Here is a 9,521-nt window from a genome sequence, read left to right as displayed (position 1 = left end):
GGGGGCTGCGTAGCCCGGGGCCCCCGCCACGCACCCCCAGTCCCCAGAAATCCCCGGAGTCCTCAGAAAAGTTCAGGAGAAATTTGCATTCTTCTGCAGGACATAGCGGCGCTTCCGTTCACATGAAGCTGCTTGAAGTTCTTCGCCTCCAGGAGAACCGACGCTCCCGAGAGGAATCGCGTGTTCCTCAGAGCCTTCAAGCGTCCTCCTTGGAGCAGTTTCCAGACGATCAAATCGGACCGAGCTCCTGACAACCGAGGGTCTGGGTAGCCTGGCCCTCACCGACTCACCGAGCGGGGTCTTTTTCCCTGGGACTCCTCTGCACACATCTCAGTCTCTGGGCTCCCTGGACTCCTGTCCCTTCCTGACATGTCAGCTTCTCCCCAACCCCTGGGGGACCACGACGTCCACGGGGGGACATCCCACCAGCCCCAAAGGCCTTGAGGCAGCTCAAGCACACCTCTCCATGCTGACCCTTCCCGATGGCCCTGGCAGATAGGACGTGGGAAGGCATGAGGAGTTGTGAAACAGCCTGGGTTTGGGAAGCCAAAGGGGGAGAGGGGGGTTCAAATCTTGACTCCACCTTGGCAGTGGACGGGTGGTCGGTCCGCTTCGTTGTAATGCAGCCAATTCCCGTGAAACATATCATCCCCGGAGCTGATTGTGCTTTCTCCTGTGGCTGTGACAGGAATGAAAGAAAGACTCAGGTCATTGTGCAGGAGTCCTTACACCCCTCCAAACAAGGGTAGAGCTTTACTGACACCCCTGCTGTAAAAGGCACACGCTGACGTAGCACTTGTTGACACTTCCCGTATAGACTGTTTCCTTTAAACAGATGCGCGCTCCGGATAGCCCTGGAAGCTTCTGGTATTAGCCCCATGATTCCATGGCTTGAAAGACTCTGATGATTCAATCAAACGCATGTGTGAACTAATTCTTCTAAAAGTGTGCTCCTATGCAGCATTCTGAGTACTCAGGCAATGCGGCCCTTCCTCTCCTGATCAGCTTTAGAGACTTGGAGCTGGAGCCGCCCACCCAGCAAGGCCATAAACACCTTGAGAACGCGCTCCGTCTCCACAGTTTACACAGCACCTTACTCAGCGCCGCGCCGAGAGACACGCCTAGTAACTGCTTGTGGCATAAACAGAAGGCTTCACGCACATGAGCAGGGCTCGGGGAGCCTCTCCAAATGAGCCGGTGTGCAGAAAGGGGTCATTGTTATGGGAGGCAGAGAGCTGGAGGGGAGCAGCACCCCCAATTACACCAGCTGGCCTCCCACTTCTGTGTGTGAGCCGATTAAAAAGCACCCTCTCTCCAGTGTCTGGAAACTCCTGCAAGAAAGTTTGCCGCCCAAGTTGGCTTTTGACTACAGTCTTAATAAGAGGCCTCGGCAGGCTGTGCTGAGAGAGACAATGTCACTTAGAGGAGCAGCTTGAAGCTGCAGTTAGGAGAAGAATTATTTTAATGAATACATTTCCTTTCAATTGTATGGGAATATCAAGATCCCATTAGAATGGGGAAGCAATTAGAACTAATAAAGATGAATGCACAGAGCGCGGTGCGTTCAGAATAACAAGCAGCCGACAAAGGGGCTCCGGAGAGCCTGCTCTAATCCAAGAGAACCGGCCGCCAGCAGAGGGGCAACGCTCTGTTCACTGCTCAAAGCCTCTGTGTCCCGCACATTCTCACCCGGGCCAGCAAGTGGGGTGAGCTGGGCTTCCGAGGTGGGAGCTGCCCCCCCATCCGCCCCCCCCCCCCCCGCAGGCAGCCTCTTGGAGGTGGAGATGGGCTGTTGGCAGCCCCTTGGCAACAGCCATTCAGAGCAGGGCCCTGGCTCCCCGCCAGCCTCCCGCCTGCCCTCCCGCCTGCCCTGCACTGGGCCTCATTGTGTCCAGGTGGCAAATGCCTTCTCACCAGCTCCCCCGGGGAGGCTTCAGAGGGGGGTGGGATCAGGAGGAGGGAGAAGAAGGGGTGAATGAGACGCAGCCCTCGGCCTGCCCCATCGCTGCCCCCCCCACCAGGGTCGCTGCTCCTCCTCTGGGCTTGGGGTTATGTTACAGACAGTGGTGAGTCACAGGCAGCCAAACACAGCAGCACTGTTGCTTACACAATTGCGCTTCAAACAGCAACAAACAATCTTCATTACCCAAGTCAGATCGAATCATCCGCCCGGCCATCCTGCCTGGCTCCCAGCCGCTCACAGGGCCCACCGCCCGCCCATGCTGCTCCCACAACACTGGGCTCCATTCTGCCCTGGCCCGGCAGAGGACAAAGCTTGTCCCCCGAAGCCTTCTCCCAGAGAGACGGGCTGCATGGCTGTCAGGGCCGGCAGGAGAGGCGGAGGAGACACAAGCCCGATACTGGTGGTGCAGGGGCGGGGGTGGGGGGGGTGGGGACTGGCTTGGAGGAGGCGTGGGGTGACTTGTTACTCGGCACCTGTGTGAAGAAAGCATGCACAAGTTTGGACTCCGTGGCCAAGTTTCAAAGGAATCCAACAAGATAGCCTGGCTGCCCACCAAAGTATTCACTGGCCTCTGATGGAGTGTCAGTGCGTGACAGTGCTTTATTTAATCTGTTTTGGCCAGACTTTTTTTTTTTCCCCCAATGAGGAATGTGTAAGCTCATTCCTAAATGTCTGCATAAGAGGTCAGTCACACCCTGACTGGAATTCTTTTTTTCCTACCACTTCTCTTAAATAAAAAAAGTATGTGGCATTGTATATTGTTTCTTAATAGTGGAACACCTTAAGAGCATGTTTACATTTATAATTGCATTCATACCTCAAAAGAACCTGTAGGATGGGCGAAGGAAGGAAGGGCTGCTTGCCAGGTCTCAACAAGGGGAAACAGTAACCCAGAGAGCTTCGGTGTCCGGTGCAAGGTCACAAGACAGGTGAGTGAGGCCCGGTAAGGCCCGGCCACACGTCTCTTTCCCACACCTCCACAGAGCGCTGGGCATTCCAGCAGAGTTCACCCCGACCCCGCCACGTACCCTACCGCACCAGGCCCCCAGAGCTTTCCAAGACTCCAGGCCACAAAGGAGCCTCCCTCAACACGGATCCCCACTTGAGTCACCCGAGAGTCTACCAGCCTCCCCACCCCCCCCCCCCCCAAGCAGAGAAACACAGCTTCGCTCCCTTCCGTTGCCTTCTCAAGATTCATTTAAAAAGCTGGCTTCTCCAGAACATGGTAAGTTGGAGACGTGGTGGTTAAGTTCCTGCAGTGCAACATGGAAGGCCCGGCAAGCGTGAGCAAGTCCATTTCCGACTGCTCACCCCCCCCACCCCCACACACACCACAGGACACATTCATCCAGTTTTGGAAACCCTTCTCTTGTAACTTTTGAGTATAACTTACGGCTGTAAAGTGTCTAGATGCAAAGTACAGAGTTCGGTAAAAAGAAAATTTGGGGGGTGGTGGTGTGCCAGTCCTGAGGCTTGAACTCCAGGTCTGAGCGCTGTCCCTGAGCTTTTTGTGCACGAGGCTAGCACCCTACCACTTGAGCCGCAGAACCCCTTTTGAGCCCCAGCACCACTTCTGGCTTGTTTGGACAGTTGATTGGATAGAAGGATCTCACAGACTTTTTTTTTGCCCAGGCTAGTTTTTGAACCTTGATTCTCAGATCTCAGCCACCTGAGTAGCTAGGATTATAGGCGTGACCCACCAGAGCCTGGCCAGTTTCCTGAGTCTTGATAAATGTATTCCTATACTCGATACAAAACACTCCCACGGCGACAGAAGGTTCTGGTTGCCCTTCTCAGTCGATATCACCCTTGTGTTATTTCTATCACATATATTAGTTTAGCTTTCTCGAGCATCAGATAAATGGAGTCATATGGTGTGCATATAATCTCTTGTATCTTTCTTGCTGCTGTTGGTCATGGAGCCCGAGCTCGTCGGCTCAAGGCTAGTGGCGCCACTTCCGGTTTCCTGGTGGTTAATTGGGTATAAGAGTCTCTCAGACTTGGCTGCCCTGGGCGGCTTTCGCCCGGGGTCCTCAGATCTCAGCCTCCCGAGTTGCCAGGATGACAGGCGTGAGCCCCCAGCACTTGGCAATCTTTTGTCTTTCTTCTCTCGTTCAGCATAATGACTGTGGGACTCATTCATGAGTATCAGAAATTAGTTCTACTCTAACAAAAATGGTTGCTATTCAGTTTTTTTTTTAATCCATCTGTTATATTGATAATTTTGTCCCTCAAAACTCCTTCCATTCAAGCATATTTTTTGCATGCTTTTTTCCAGGCATGTTTCTCCTGCATACCTCCTTGGCCAATCCAGCAGTGATGAAAACATGTCGGTGGATTATTTTCTCTCCAGCACCATCCTTTTAGGTAAAGGCAGCTAACCAGGCACACTAGCAGAGAGGCCATGAATGCAAGCTTCAGAGAAGATATAGACTTGGGTTTGTTTTTCTGGCCTAGCAAATAATAGATGGGTTGACCGAGAAAGATGATTTAACCTTTTCATGACTGATTTCCCATTTGTAAAATGAGGATAATAATACCTTCCTAATAGAGATTTGAGAGGACTAAATTATATTGTACATAAAATGTTTGGCACAATGCAATATAATAATAGTCCCGAGCTAGAGTATAATAAGCATCTTCCTGCTTCTTCACACACTTTCAGGTTTTGTTAGTTGGATAATAGGAATGAGTACATTTTTTGAAGGCTTTTTTTTTTCTTTTTACCTGATTACTTTTTGTTGTTTTTTGAAACAGGGTTTCACTGTTTAGCCCAAGCTGGCCTCGAACTCTCAATCCTCCTGCCGTGGTATCTTGAGTTCTGGGTTGTATGCAGGCAGGAGACACAGGCGGCTCTTTTGTTGTTGTTGTTGACAGTCCTGGGGCTTGAACTGCGGGTCTGGGCACTGCTCAAGGGTAGCATTCTACCACTGGAACTACAGCTCCACTTCCAGCTTTTTTTGGTGATTAATTGACGCTAAGTGTCTAACAGACTATCCTGCTTGGGCTGGCTTTGAACAGAGATCCTCAAATCTCAGCCTCCAGAGTAGCTCGGAATACAGGTGTGAGAGGCCAGTGCCTGGCCTTGTGGCTGTATTGTTTAAAGCCTTTTAAGGAACAATTTCATGTTTAACTCTATTTACTTAAAATAACTACTTTTCCTAAGAAAAAACGTAAAGCCTTCCATTATGTATTCATTGGCAATTGTGTAGTGACAACTATGAGACTTCAAAAAAATTAAAAACACAGCTATAACTTTTAGGATGCTTTGTTTAGGGAGGGAAAGAAGACAAAAACAAAAAAAAACTACAAAACAAAGTGTGATAAATAATAATAACAATTAGCATCTCTTAATGTAGTGGTAAAGAACAGTCTCCGGACTCGTAACATAGAGTTCAAATCCCAACTGTGCAAGGCCTGACAAGTTACTTAACTCTTTTGCATCCTACCTCATTTGTAAAATAGGGATACCTCACTAACCCAGCCCGGTTTTGGTATCAGCACACTTAACAATGCAATACTAGCTAGGGGGTATTGGAAGTTCACTGTGTGCCAAGCACACATTATCCACATTATACAATCTCCACAGTGTGGTTACTACTGTTATACCCACTTTACTGATAAGACACGGAAAGGGCAGGGAGTTCAGGCAGTACACAGTTAGCAAACAGCGAATGCTCCAGGAAGGACACACTCAACTATAAAACGAAGATGAAGATAACAGCATTAACCTTAATGAAAAGCAAACGATTCAGTAAATGTGGATGTTGAATAAGTACAAATATATATATATACATCCATACATATTAAATGAGAAAGTAGCACTTTATACTTATTTAACATATAATACAAATTTTAGAGATGAGAGCAAACTAATTCTATGTGTGATAGGTAAGGAAGACTTTGAAAAGCTGATGAGGGGGTGAAAAACTGGGGTTTGAACTCACGGCCTTATGCTTGAGGTCTACTTCTAGTCCCTTTTGCTGTAGGTTGTTTTTCAGGTATTTTGCTTTTCGCCAAAGGGGCAGGTGCACGCCATGACCTTCTACCCATGCTCCCTACATAGCTGAGAGGACAGACGTGAACCCCCGAGCCTGGCTCTGACTTTCTGCTTAGGCTGATGTCGAACCACACAGTGTGCCCTCCGATTTCCACCTCCCGAGTGGCTGTGACTACAGGCGCAGGTCACTGTGCCTGGCCGTGGAAAGGTGATGTCCAAAAAGAGCCCTCACGAGTGGCCACGATTTGAAGAAAGGGGCGATGTTAGGAGATGAGAGCGAGCGAGAGAGAGAGAGGGGGGGGGGACAGAGAGAGAGACCGGGACAGAGACCGGGCCCGCGCAGCAGGTTCCGGGTGGGTGAACAGGTAAAATGGGAGTAGTAGCAAGGTTAATAATAAAGCAAACCCTTCCCTTTCCCCCCACGGGCGGCCCTCGGGCCTGCGGGGCGCCGGGCCTCGACGTGCAGGTGCCACGCGGCATCGCGGCCCGGCGCGGCTCCCCACGAGCTCCCTCCGTCCGCGCGGAGGGGGTGGGGGTCCCCGGGCCTTGAGCTCGGGCGCCGGCCCGGGCTTCCTTCGGCTCGCGTGGGGCCGGGGAGCCGACGCCGGGGCCGGGTGCGCGCTGGGCCAGCCCTCCGCCGGGCCGCCGGGGGCTGCGGGGCCGCCGGCCCGACCCACCGGCCCTCGGGGGGCGGCCCGCCCTCCCTCCCTCCCTTCCCCGGGCTCCCCGGCCCGCTCCCAGCGCCCGCCGACGGCCGCCCTCGCCGGGCCGGGCGGGAAAGCCGGCCGGGCCCCCGCTCCCCCGGCCCCACCCGCGGCGACGTCGGCGCGGCGGCCGGAAGCGGAAGGGCCGGGCGCCGCCCCCGGGCCGCCATCTTGGCCGGAAGCGGCGGCGGCGGCGCGCACGGCGTCTGCGCGCACGGCGTCTGCGCGGCCGGGCGCGGGGCCGACGGGGACGCGGGCGCGGTGCTTCCCGGAGCCCGGCCGCCCGCCCGCCCGCCCGGCGTCGCCCCGCACCCGGGCCCCTGCCCGTCCGCGCCCGCCCGCGCCGACCCGCCGGGCCCGCAGGGCGGCCAGGCCCGGCCCCGGCCCCCGACCCCCGACCGCAGCCTGGCGGCCGGGCCCGCACTCGCCCCCGGGGCCGCCCCCGCGAACCTCCCGCGCGGGACCCGGGCGGGGGCGCCCCCCCCCCCAGCGCCCCTCGGGGCGAGTGCGGGTCTCCTCCCCACGACCCTGCCCCGCGGGCCCGGCGGGCGCGGAGAGGCTCGCCACGGACGACCGGGGCCGGGAGGCGGAGGTGCCCCGGTCCCGGCAGAGCCCCCACCGGCCCACCCGAGCGTGAGTGATCTCGGGGCGTCGGGGGGGCGGGCGGGGGGCGTCCCCCAGCCGCCCGGGGACCCGCGAGGCGGACGTCTTGGGGTCCTGTAGGCGGGCATCCTGAGAAGGAACGCCCTCCGCCTCGGGCCCGGGGGGGGGGGCCGGGGCCGGCCCGCACCCCCGCCCCGGTGCGACCCCCGCCCCGGTGCGACCCCCGCCCCGGTGCGACCCCCGCCCCCGTCCCCGGTGTCACGCCGGTGTCCGGGCCCGGCGCCGCCTCCGGCCCTCCCTCCCACCTGCAACACGCTGTCTCCTGGTGGGTTCCGTCGTGGCGTCTCGCTGGATTTGTAAAATAGACTGGAGGAGAAAAAGAACACGCTGCGTTTTATTCGATGATCCGGAACAGATCCCGCAGCCTCACAGTGCTGTGCGTGGACGGCTTGGAAAGGCTCAGCGGTAGGACGAACTGGAACCGGGGGGGGGGGGGGGGGGGGGGGCGGGGCGGATAGCCGATTCGGGGTCTACCCTCCAACTCCTGTCTGTTCTGTCATCTAGAAAAAATAAACCCAGCAAACCGAAGTCTACCCAGTGCCCTTAATAAATGAACGACGTTCAATCACGTTGAGTATCCTGTGTTTTGTGATGACCTTCTTTGGGCATTTTGGGACTCGAGTGTGGCCTACTTTTTTTTTGGAATTAGACAGTAAACTAATAAACCAGAAGTTACAGTACAGTGAGTGGAAGGCCACAAAAGGATTATCTGATCCAGCTGAAGGGGTTGGGAGAGGCTTTTTGAGGTGACCTTCACTAAGTCAGACTTGGGGGGAAGAGGATGTTGAGGGACTTTGGGGAATAGAGGAAGAAGAGGAGGGAAGAGCTGTGGGTGGTATTAAAAATTATGTAAGATCACAGATGCTCATTCACATGGAGAAAGACTCGGTACACTGCAGGCAAGTTCTTAGAGTACACAAGGGGAGTAACCATGAGCATTTGGCCTTCATCTCCTTTACCCCATCCTCCACCAATCTCCCCGTTAGACCAAATCGTGTAATACTCCTGTAGGGATGGAGAGTACATGCGGTGTTTCCTACTTCCAAGACGTTCTGCCAAGATCTCTCCCCAGGCACCAGGAAGTACAGTGCTCTCTTTCAGGTTTTTAGCTGCTACTCTCCACCTGCCACTTCCATACAGCGGAGACCTGTAGCACATCCTTCACATCCTACCACCCACGAGGAGTCACCTACAAGCTGTGCAGTGCCTGCTGCCTTCACTTTGGGGCTAATCCTGAGAAAGGGCGCATACATAGAACAATATGGAGCTTAAGAGGAGTGGAACCCACACCAGAAATAGCTGTGTGACACTGGAACTTTCCCTATCACTGCCACACTTAGAAGAGCTACTTTTTTTTTTTTGTCTTTTCAAGCAAGTGAAGACTATTAACATGGTAAGATTGCTTTCTGTTTTTCAAACGGTAGGGCTTTGACCTCAAACATTGGCAAGGTCTGCTACTGAAATAAACCGAGCAGGACCGCACACAGACCTCGCAGATGGCCCCTCTCTTCCCCGGGGAGCATCCACCGCAGACACGTCCGGGCTTCTTCCTCACCCACCAGAGGCCCAGATACCCCGAAAACGCAACTTTGTACATCAGGATCTCATCGAGGCTCCAGGTCAAATAGAGCCAAGTTAGGTCATTAGACAAATTCACCAAACAGGTTACATCAGATAGTGTATCACATAAAACTTAAAATTTGAACAAAATGCATATTTCCTCCTTTGGTAAGAGGTACTTTCTTGAGTTTCTGTTTCCAGTTTTTTTCGAATAATATTTCTGAGTTGACATTCAACACAAACTACAGACCCACGGATCCAACAAATCAGACCAGTCTCCTTATATTAAAAAAAAAAAAAAAAGTACTTGTGGTTAAAACACTGCTTCTGAGTATAATTCATTAAAAAAAAAATGTTCAATGCCCTCTGTGCCAGGAAGGTGCCTGGGTACCAAGATAGTGAAATGGGAGGGAGAGATGACCTTACAATCAAAGAGCAGTAATGATGATAATTTCTAACATATTTTCTCACAGTGCCTGACAGGTCAATATCCTGTTCACTTAAATATCAGATTACTTGGTTCACCTAAGGTCACCTGGTTGGTAAAAGACACTATCAAGACTAGAACTCAAGCCCTCAATGCAGTGTGTTACATCCTAGCTCATTGTTTCCTATTCCTAGCCTTCGATGT

At 53.7% G+C, this 9,521-nt stretch overlaps 1 long non-coding RNA gene across 1 annotated transcript; it reads left to right on the top strand.

Annotated features, from left to right (window-relative positions):
- Positions 1-7,507: 7,507 nt before the first annotated feature.
- On the top strand, positions 7,508-7,898 carry LOC125351354. The gene is made up of 2 exons (XR_007210936.1): positions 7,508-7,735; positions 7,835-7,898. It is a non-coding gene; the product is annotated as an uncharacterized LOC125351354 (long non-coding RNA).
- The last annotated feature ends 1,623 nt before the right edge of the window (positions 7,899-9,521 follow it).

Source organism: Perognathus longimembris, chromosome 5 (assembly GCF_023159225.1).
Source record: "Perognathus longimembris pacificus isolate PPM17 chromosome 5, ASM2315922v1, whole genome shotgun sequence".
Classification (NCBI taxonomy): domain Eukaryota; kingdom Metazoa; phylum Chordata; class Mammalia; order Rodentia; family Heteromyidae; genus Perognathus; species Perognathus longimembris.
This window is presented reverse-complemented; position numbering and strand designations above follow the sequence as displayed.